The following is a 10,384-nucleotide window of genomic DNA, read 5'->3' as shown; positions in this document are numbered from 1 at the left end:
ATACTGTCTTTTTACGCATTGCGTTGCATTGCATCGCGCCGCGTAAACATAAAATCTGCATTTGTGATCGGAGAAATGACAAACAACAAGTGCTACTCTACTGCCCAAAACTCGCGTTTGAATCATCAGTGGCAACGAAAAACACAGCGGCCTAGCGTGAGGGGAAGCTCCGGCTTAGCGTGCGCTGGTATAGAGTGAGCTGAGGCGGGCTGGACTCCGCTTCGTCCACGGTGAAAGTTGATATATTTCCTCAGCGACCAGCACAGATCAGCTCTAGGCATGACGAAGCGGATATCGTCCTCTTTTGGAAGACCAAACAAAGTAGTTTCACTTTCACAACGAAGCACACAGCCTCTTCAGGACATACTATACAATACTACAGCGAGAATAAAAGTTACGCCTTCTTTCTTTGCATGAACATTTGGGCGGCGTTATGCAAATCTTCCCACATAGTGAGGTAGGTATGTGGGGGCGTGTTAGAAAGAGCCGTTTTAGGGGGGCGTGGTTAACTCTTAACTTTTATAAAGAATATCTCTTTGGTTTTGAGACTTTAGTGTTTGCAACTTTACAGATCTTCTTTATGCACCAAGAGCTTGTAACACTCCAAAGGGAAAGGAAAAATGGATATCGCATCATATGACCCCTTTAAAGGCTTGCACACGCAACTGTTTGCGAAATGGAGCTTTGTGCTCGTGTATCCTACCTCTCTCATTCGGCACAAATCTAAATATTCCACAACATTTACATATTTGCAATATATCTGAATGCTTTTGTAAAATAAAGAAAACAAATAGGATGTAGCTTTCTGCCATTTGAGTTTCCTTTCTTTGAACAAATTAAGCGTGTCACAAAAATGAACTGAAACTCAGCATACGTTACGTGTCACACTGTTTTTCCCCTTGTTTATCTGTTAACTAAATAAAATATATTTGAAGAATTTATTCCTTGTATGTATATACAGTATGTACTGCAGCTTATATATATATATATATATACACAGTATATATATATATATATATATATATAACATTATAATTTAATATAATATTTTGTATTTTCACATCTAGGTGGAAAAAAATAATAATTTGTACTACTGTCTGTTCAAAATAAATGAAAAGAAACCTAGCATAGTAGATTTGTTGTTTCTTTCCTGTTGTACCGAAATCGTATCGAACCGTGACCCCGAACCGAGGTATGTACCGAACCGTGACATCTGTGTATCGTTACACCCATACCGTACGCAAACGATGGCTCCCTAAACTTGGTGTGATAGCAGTTTTTAGAGTTGATAGGCATAGGCAGAAGGTGAACCAACTCCAGGGTAAGGCTAAAAGCAGCCAAATGTATTAAACATCATAAACCCGTCTTTTTAGGCAACAACCAGACATGGGTGTCATGTAGGCTAATAAAATATGTTTAATGGGACTTAATTTGTATTCAATGTGATTGCAATTTAATAAAAACATTAGAAATCGATAATTAGGCTATATAACGTTTCCTTTCCACGGTTATTCAAACAGCGAATAAATTATATATAGAAAGTGACATTATCACTAACTTTGATCTATCGCGAGATTAAGCATTCTCAAAAAATACATATATCGTTATAATCACTGGAGCTCTATACACTGTGAAATGAATCTCTTACATTGCATCTGCGCTTTGTCGTTTATGATGAGCGATTTCGCTGAATTCAGTCAGAGAACGCGCGCGCACTCAAAACTGACGAGTTTCAGTGATGACTCATCTGAACGCCTCTGATTGGCCATTGCATTCCTAAGCTAAACAGAATTGTGTGTGATTGGTTAAAATGCGCAACACTTTTAAAATTCCTCAAATGAAATACGGTGCAACATGAGTAGATCTTAATTTGATGCCACAATCGACATTGTCTGTTCATTTTCACTTTGTTAGCAACAGACGTAATAGATTTAATTTGTTTGTGCAGGGGCATTTTTGTCCAATTTAGTGGCATTTTTGCCCCAAGTCTCCATGGCCAGGGGAAGGCTAAACCTTCCCCAGCCTTACACATGCTCTGCCTATGTTGATAGGCTCCTCGTGAAGGTAGCTGTGCTGAGTACTTGCTTCCGAGAGCTCTGGTCTGCACATAGATCAAGCATGGCTTGTGCTCCTCTCGCTTTACAGAGTTGTAATGCTGAGCTCTCCGCTTCCTAGACCTCTATGCTGCAGTTATGTCAGGTTGCTAGGCTCTCTGTGAGTCTCCCTGTTCAGCTGCGCATAGATTGAGCTTGGAGGGTGGTGCTCTCATTCTAGAGAGTCGTTTTGCTCCTTGGAGCTCCATGATTCAGCCATGCCAGGTTGTTAGGTCCTCAATGGGCCTTTGTGATAAGGGCAGCCTAATTTTGAACTTGCCAGTGCTCCCCTTGCTCAGAGGGTCACCTGTGAGTATGCCACTCCCTAAGGCGGTAAGCGTAGTGACCCAGCTTTAGAGGGTCATTATGTTGAGTACTTGCTCCCGAGTCCTCTGTTTTGCATGTAGGTTGAACGTTCTTAGTACTCCTCTCTCTCTAGAGAGTTATTATGCAGAGTACTCTACTCCCTAGAGCTCTGTGCTGGTTGAGCTCTGTGAGTAGAGTAGACCTTTATGGTATGTATTCCTTTATGGTACGTATTCAGAGTATTCCGCTTCTTAGAGCTTCTTCAGCCATGCCAGTTTGTTAGGCCCTTGATTGGGTCTCTTTTATGCCCTTATGGTTGAGCTTAGCAGTGCTCCCCTCTGCTCTGAGGGTTGTCTGAGAATACGCTGATCCCTAAGGTGGTAAGCATTAGAGTGCTCATTTTAGAGGGTCATTATGCTGAGTATTTGCTCCTGAGAGCTCTGTTCTGCACACAAGTTGAACACACTTGGTACTTCTCTTGCTTTATAGAGTTCTTATGCGGAGTATTTCGCTCCCTAGAGCTCTGTGCTGCAGTAAAGTCAGGTCATTAGTCTCCCTGATGATCTGCCCTTATGGTCGAGCTTGGCAGTGCTCCCCTCACTTCAGAGGGTTGTCTGTGAGTACACCACTCACTAAGGTGGTGAGCATAACAGTAATCCCCTTGCTTTAGAGGGTCGATATTTGAGTATTTGCTCCCAATAGCTCTATCATGTGCATAGGTTGAGCGTGTTCAGTACACCCTCCGCTTAAAGTGGTCATCATGCTGAGTACTCCGCTCCGAGTACTTATTCAGAGCCTTATCCTGTAGCCTCCCCGGGAGTTAGGGGTAGACACAGTGGGTCCCCTAGGCAGGTGCGAATTTTGGGGGCCTTAAATAAGCTGTCCTTGGGGGCCCCTTTGGTAGAAATCGCATTCCTTGGTGGCAGGGGTGTCATGTACTTAGAATTTTTGAGGGTGCACTTGTGGGGAAGGCGGGGGGGGTTGTCATGCCACACACAGCAGCCACGATAGTACTGTATAACTGATGTAGGCCTATTGGTTCCATTTTTTCGTTTTCTTTTTCATTTAAAATATACCCAAACTTGATAATTATATCATGAAATATCTTGATTCTTGAATATGTGTAAGTAAGTGAATTTAGTAGCCTAAGTGTAATCTATTACCTACACATAAAACCCGTCTTTTTACTTAAGTACTTTACTTATGGGTGTCATGTAATCAAATATTTTAATACGTGTGATTTTGTATTTAACGTGAATTTAATAAAAACTATTGTAAGTTACTAATTATAATGCTTTCGTTGTACAGAAAGTAAGCCAAGAATATTTACATTATCAAGTAACATTTTCATTGACTTAAATCTAGTGCGAGTTTAAGCGCTGTCAAAAACTCCTGTTTGCCTATAATCAATGAAAATGTCTACACTGTGAAATTAATCTCTTAATTACATCGTACGAACATTTGCACTCTGATGTTTATGATTAGAGAATTTGCACTGAACAAACCTCCGCGGCGTTTCAGTGATGACTAATCTGAACGCTTCTGATTGGAAACTGCATTCATAAACTCAACATAATCGTCTGTAATTGGTTTAATGCGCAACGCTGCAAAAAAACGCATTAAAAAGATTTGATACAACATGAGCAGATATAAATTTAATGCTGCAATCGACACTTTTTTAATTTCATCTTTCACTTTAATTGCGACAGTGTGAGAAACAGAAAATAAACATTATATGGTTGAAAACACAGAAAAGTTTTGATAGATGACAAGCCAGCCAAAGCGTGAACGCAGATTTGAATTGAGCAGCTGATGATAATCACACCGGTGTGATCGTATCAAATGTAAAAATATTATTGGGCTATTTTTTGTCTTTTGGAATCCACTTGGGTCAAAAATCTGAGGGGCACGTTCCCCCTCTCCTTGGTTTGAATGGGTATGATGCCTCTGCTCTGGGGGCCTCCTGGACCATGGGGCAACACACAATTGTGTTGTTTGCGTGGTGCCTAAACACACTACTGCCCTTAGGTGACAGGCTAGGGTCTGGTAGAAATAGTAAGAAATAGATGCTTGGCCATATCCCCTTGAAGGAATCATACTAGATGTGATTCCAAGCCTTTGAGCTCTGCCCTGAGGCCAAGCTTCCTTCTGCTCAGTCCTTAGGTGGCAAGTTCTTTAGGGTATATAGCTCAGGTTTTTGGCCGAAGGGGATAGTGTCACTGATTGCTACGTCTGAGGGGTAACTATGATGGTTATCCTGTGGAGTTGATGCTTAGTGCTTGCCTTCAGATTTTATGGCATGCACTCCCCTCAGCATGGCAGAGTGGGTATTTCGTTCCCCATAGCAACCGCTAGAGGATGCAGTGCGAGTTCCCTTGAAAGGGAATGTCTCATGTTATGCATGTAACCATGGTTCCCTGAGAGGGAACGAGACATGGCATCCCCTCGCCATGCCTCAGGGATGCCTGCTTCGTCTCCTTCAGACAATGGTCACACTGGTAGTGACATCATAAGCTGTTGCCAGCCAATGTTTTTGTTGTGTTTAGACATGTGCTTCAGACACCGGTGATGCTGGAAGCATTCCCCATAGTGACCGCTATAGAGGACGCAGTGTATCGTTCACTCTCAGGGAACTATGGTTACATACATTACCTGAGACGTTATAACAGGAATTTGTGAGATAGCAATGAGTGACGGATTTTTTGTGATGATAAAGGGGGCTTAATTTGCACGCTTTCTTGGCTATATATAATCCATTCTGAATTTCAATAAAATGTTATTTTTGTTTTTCATGATGCTAAGACGACCAGTGGCCACTTACATAAAATACATAAAATAACAGAATAGTACCTTTGTTTTTATGAACAAACACAGCTATCAGTATTCCAGCAATCATACTGAACACAACAAAAACTGAAATCAGGATGATTGGTGTCCTCCAAGAAATAAAAATATTATCTGTAAAACAAAACAGTAATTCAGCACATTGTGTAAATCAAATGTTTATTACTGGTTCATAAAAATACATAATGTTAAATTCTGAATGGTATATACACAATAAAATTATAATATAAAAATCTGTTAATTAACCCAATGCTGCTAATGTTTTAAGCTTAACAATATAATGGAAGGTAATGATCATTAAATCATTGTACTGCAAAAAAATTAAAACATGACAAACAATAACAACAACAAAAGTGTCAGTTCTTACTTGTGGTGATAATCAGTGCCTCCAGCGTGTGATGTCTCAGTTTGATTCTGCAGTGAATCTTGTCGTCACTGTGATGTAAAGTGATAGTATGTTTCACATTGAATCCCTCTGTGTTTCTCTGTAGTTTCTGAACTCAAACTAATTCCTTCACTGCCCAGCCACTCAAGATCAGGTTCAGGATACCAGCCTTCAGATTCACACTGTAGATGAAGCCCTCCTGAATGATCAAACCCATCTACAGTGATCACTGGAGGACGTCCTACAGCTACAGACAAACATCAACAACATTCAGTGAGTGAATTAAACAATATAATAAAAAAGCAACATGTGAGGTTCACCTTTTTCAAATATTAGATCAGTTTACCTCAAAACCACTCTAATGAGATTACTCTCACAAATACCAATGCTCAGATGATATGTCAGCATGAATTAGTGCATACAGAGTTTATAAATATGCTGAATTGATTTTTGTCACCATCTTACTGGGGGCTTCTTCCCCTCGTCTTAACCTACATCAAACGCATCATGACTAAACTTAAATGTTAGCTTTCACTGGTTTACTCACCTTCAACTTTAACATTAACAGTGGTGTCATCGTTCCAGGATTTGGACTGAATGAAACCTTTATAAAGTCCTTCATCAGAGACTCGGACTGATGAGAGTTTGAGTGATGCATCTCCTCTCTGTAGTTCTGGATGATTCAGTTTTGTTCTCCCTCTGTAGGACTGAATCTGATCTGTGTTTCTGTCTTCATGATCATCAAAGAGATGCACTAGTAAGTATTTCTGATCTAGTCTATGCCACTCCACTCTCATGTCCACAACACTGATGCTGGGTTTGACTGAACAGGGCAGAATCACATCTTCACCAGCTACAGCAAACACAGAATCTGCAGGACCCACTACCTTATACTGCTCTGTAAAAGAGAAAGAAAGTAGGTCTGTTACATACAGGGTATCTGAAGAGTTTTAAAGTCAAATTTAAGACCCTGTCAAGACCTGCTAAAGTAAAACGAATACCATATGTCCATATACTACAAACCTATACAATCTCAACATAAATCACATATACCAGATTATTTTACTCAGTTAGAAGGATGGTACACACATTCAAATGCAAAACCTAGTAACTGCAAAGTTTAAAATACCCAAGACATGTTTTATTCAATATATACATATTTAATAAAATTGGTTTGTGTACTAATATCAAACAAAATCAATGCATACAAATTAGAGGTGGATTGATATTGGATTTTGCTGATTCTGACAAACAGAGTTGCGACACTCTCACAGACTTTGGCCTGGGACACACTAGACGATTTTCAAATCTTAACCGATTTTAAAACTATGGGAGACCACAGACATGAAGACAGTTTCAACTGATTTTTAGCCTTATAATCCTCTGAACGCACACACCAGATGATTTGACCAGACCGCGAGAGCAGACACTTGTAGATTGTAGGAGCGATTTCACAGTGACACGAGATCTCAGTGAGATTCACAAGATCAAACGTGATTAGAGAAGAAAAACACATGGAAGGACAGTCAAAGCTGTCCACAGGCTGTACTTCTGTTGTACAGTGAAAAAAAAAGAAAGAATATGGGTGATGTTCTTTCTCTGTACTCTGCTTTCATGGCATGTTTGTGGCTGCCAAGTTTCAGCTATAGATGGACACAACATCCGCAAATCCGTCTTAAAGGGGTCATATGATGCTATTTTAAAGATCATTATTTTGTGTATTTGGTGTAACAGATGAAAAGCCCCAGATTTGTTCGGCAAAAGCGGGATTTTCCCTTTTTTTTTTTTTTTTTTTTTTTAAAGCCTTTGTGCACAGCCAGCCTTGTACTCTTCTAGGTTCAAAAAACGGTCGTCCATAAAATGCGTTGCACAAATTCCAACATCTGGGTTGTGCTGTTCTGTTGTAAATAAATCTTAACCAATGATTCCTAATTGCATCTACTTCTGGAAGGCCAAATAAAGTGCTTTTGCTTTCGCACTGAAACACAGCGTCTCCCTGACATGGCTGCATCAACATTACTGTTCCTGAAACCACGCCTTCTTTCTTTGCGTGCACATTTGGGCTGCATTATGCTAATATTTCCACATAGTGACCTAGATATGTGGGGGCGTGTTAGAACGAGCAGTTTTAGGTAGGCGTGGTTGACTCTTAACTTTGATAAAGAATATCTCTTTGGATTTGAGACTTTAGTCTTTGCAACTTTACAGATCTTCTTTATGCACCAAGAGCTTGCAACACTCCAAAGACAAAGGAAAACTTGAAATCGCATCATATGACCCCTTTAAAATCGGCCTTAAAATCTTCAAGTGTGGCTAGTCTTCCATAGGAATTGAGGAATGCAGAAGTAACGTGTGTCGTGGAGTAACTAATAGTTCCAAACAACTAATAGTTTCAGCACTAAACCTCATTCAGTGTTTCTCAAGCACACTACCTGGTAAATTGATGAAATTACTTACTTTTTTGACATTTTATTGCATTAGTTGACCTCTCAGGAATCTAACCAGTAGTGTTTGTTGTTAGATAATACCTATTAGTTATAGACTCTAATTGCAGTTACATACTGTCAGCAAAGTCTTTACCAACCATTCTATATGATCTATTTTAATACTTAAAGTAGCCCATCATAAATGTAAAATGTACTAAAAATAAATAAATTAATAAATAAAATAAGAACCAAAATTAAACTAATTCAGCATGCTCAATTCTAATCCGAAATAGGCTATTTCTCTATTGCTTCTATCTAGCCACTGCTAAAGTCAGAACAAGTCTGTATGGGCTGAATAGAGCAAATCAGTGTCTCACCAGTAAAGTTTTGCTGGACGATGAGTGTAAAGATGATTACAATGACATACTTGACTCGTACATTATTAGACATGTGCGAGTCCGTTATAATTAATGCAAAACAAACTGCTATCTGATAGCTTTTTGCACAAGCACATTTCATTATGGTCACATGTCTGGTGAGTGTTTTATAATGGATACTCTTTGAAGAAGCATATTTATGTATGTATGTATGTACAAACCCGATTCCAAAAAAGTTGGGACACTGTACAAATTGTGAATAAAATCAGAATGCAATGATGTGGAAGTTTCAAATGGAATTGGGTTTGTATTTATTCATTTATTTATTTATGCTTCAAGTCTTTTTTTTTCTTCTGTTAACTTTTTCTTTAACTGTTCATTAAATCATACTGGGATGGGTTAGTGGGAAAATAATAATAATAATAATAAACATTGTAATATTTCCTATTTTATTTTAAGTATGGTTCATTTATTTTTTATTGGAGACGTTGTGCGTCTAGAGATTAACATTATTTTAAAACACACTAATATCATTTTACAGTGGAGTGGAGTACAATCTTGCCTAGAGCACCAAAATGGTAAGAAACGGCCCTGGCTGAACACAAAATAAGATATTTGAAAGAATGTGGGAAACCAAACAGATGCCACTGACTTCTATAGTATGAAAAAAAGGGCTACTATGGAAGACAGTGGGGACCAGAAACTGTTTGGCACATTTTTCAAAATATATATTTTTGGGTGAAGTAAACTTAACTTAACTTAACCCTTTAAGACTTGTGTTATACTTTTAAGATACTGAAACCATTTTATGACCTTAAATTTTGATAAAACTGATTTTGTTGTTGTTGACATTTTAAGACTTTGTAAGGACCTGCGAGACCCTGCGCAAGACCTACAGGTTTTGTGTCTTTACCTCTACATGTGAACCGAGGTGTTATCATCAAACCTATATGATTATCTACAAAAGAAGATAATTCACTGGACAGTTAAGTGTCTAGTGTCAACCTCCAAAAGGGACAAAAAGTTATAATAACAGTGCATAACTTAGATGTGTCAAGCCATGTTTAATGTCATTGGCACTAGTCAAACCATCCTGTCACACACGGATCACAACAAATTTGGGCTACAGTGAAAAGACAATGACGACATAATATTGATCTCTCCCTTTAAATCAAATAAAGTGACGGTCCATGAATTTTACAGATATACAAGTTAAAATATCTTTCTCTATATTGCACTTGATCTCTTGTGATAAACCGGCAGCAGAAACAACACAAGAGACACACCTTTCCTAAAAATAGTTTTTCCTCATTCCACACGTTTCCATGTAAAGCAGCAAGGTTTGCACATGACTATGTATTATTAATTATAATTGCACAGCTCTCTGGAAAACTGATTAGTCTCTCTCAATCTCGATGAACTGATCAGTTGTCAATTCAGTGGTGAAATATTTCTGAATAATGCTATTTATCTTTGACAACGTTATATAACTGACCGCTTATCCTGCAACTTAGCCTAGTTTTCTACATGCACATGATCTCTGCAGTTTCTACAAGATAATGAAATAATTGCTATATCAGTATTTCATGTTGATTTATTTATTTGGTACGTAGCCATGTAAAAAGTGGGATTATTATATCTTCCTCCCTCTTTCTTTTACACATGAACACACACCTCATCTCTTTAAAACACAGCTCTCTAAAAGGAGTAAACCATTACCTGATCTTGAGTCTGTAATTCCACTAATAATCAGCAGCGTCAAACAAATGAACTTCATCCCTGAATGACACAGATGCTAAAAGAAAATTATGAAAAGAGAAAATATTATAATCAGAAACTCACAGAATGGTGTATTAGCATGCAAGTGTTTGCCTCAGAATACTTAAGTACATACACATACACTTACCAAAAACTTAAACTTACCACACACACACACACACACACACACACACA

General features: G+C 38.6%; 1 pseudogene; it reads right to left on the bottom strand.

Annotated features, from left to right (window-relative positions):
- Positions 1–3,926: 3,926 nt before the first annotated feature.
- LOC107553631 (butyrophilin-like protein 3) lies at positions 3,927–10,208 on the bottom strand (annotated as a pseudogene).
- Between the last annotated feature and the right edge of the window lie 176 nt (positions 10,209–10,384).

The sequence above is a fragment of the Sinocyclocheilus grahami genome, unplaced genomic scaffold, assembly GCF_001515645.1.
Source record: "Sinocyclocheilus grahami isolate Dianchi unplaced genomic scaffold, SAMN03320097.WGS_v1.1 scaffold476.1, whole genome shotgun sequence".
NCBI lineage: Eukaryota > Metazoa > Chordata > Actinopteri > Cypriniformes > Cyprinidae > Sinocyclocheilus > Sinocyclocheilus grahami.
Note: the sequence above shows the minus strand (reverse complement) of the source record. Positions and strands in the feature narration are given on the sequence as shown.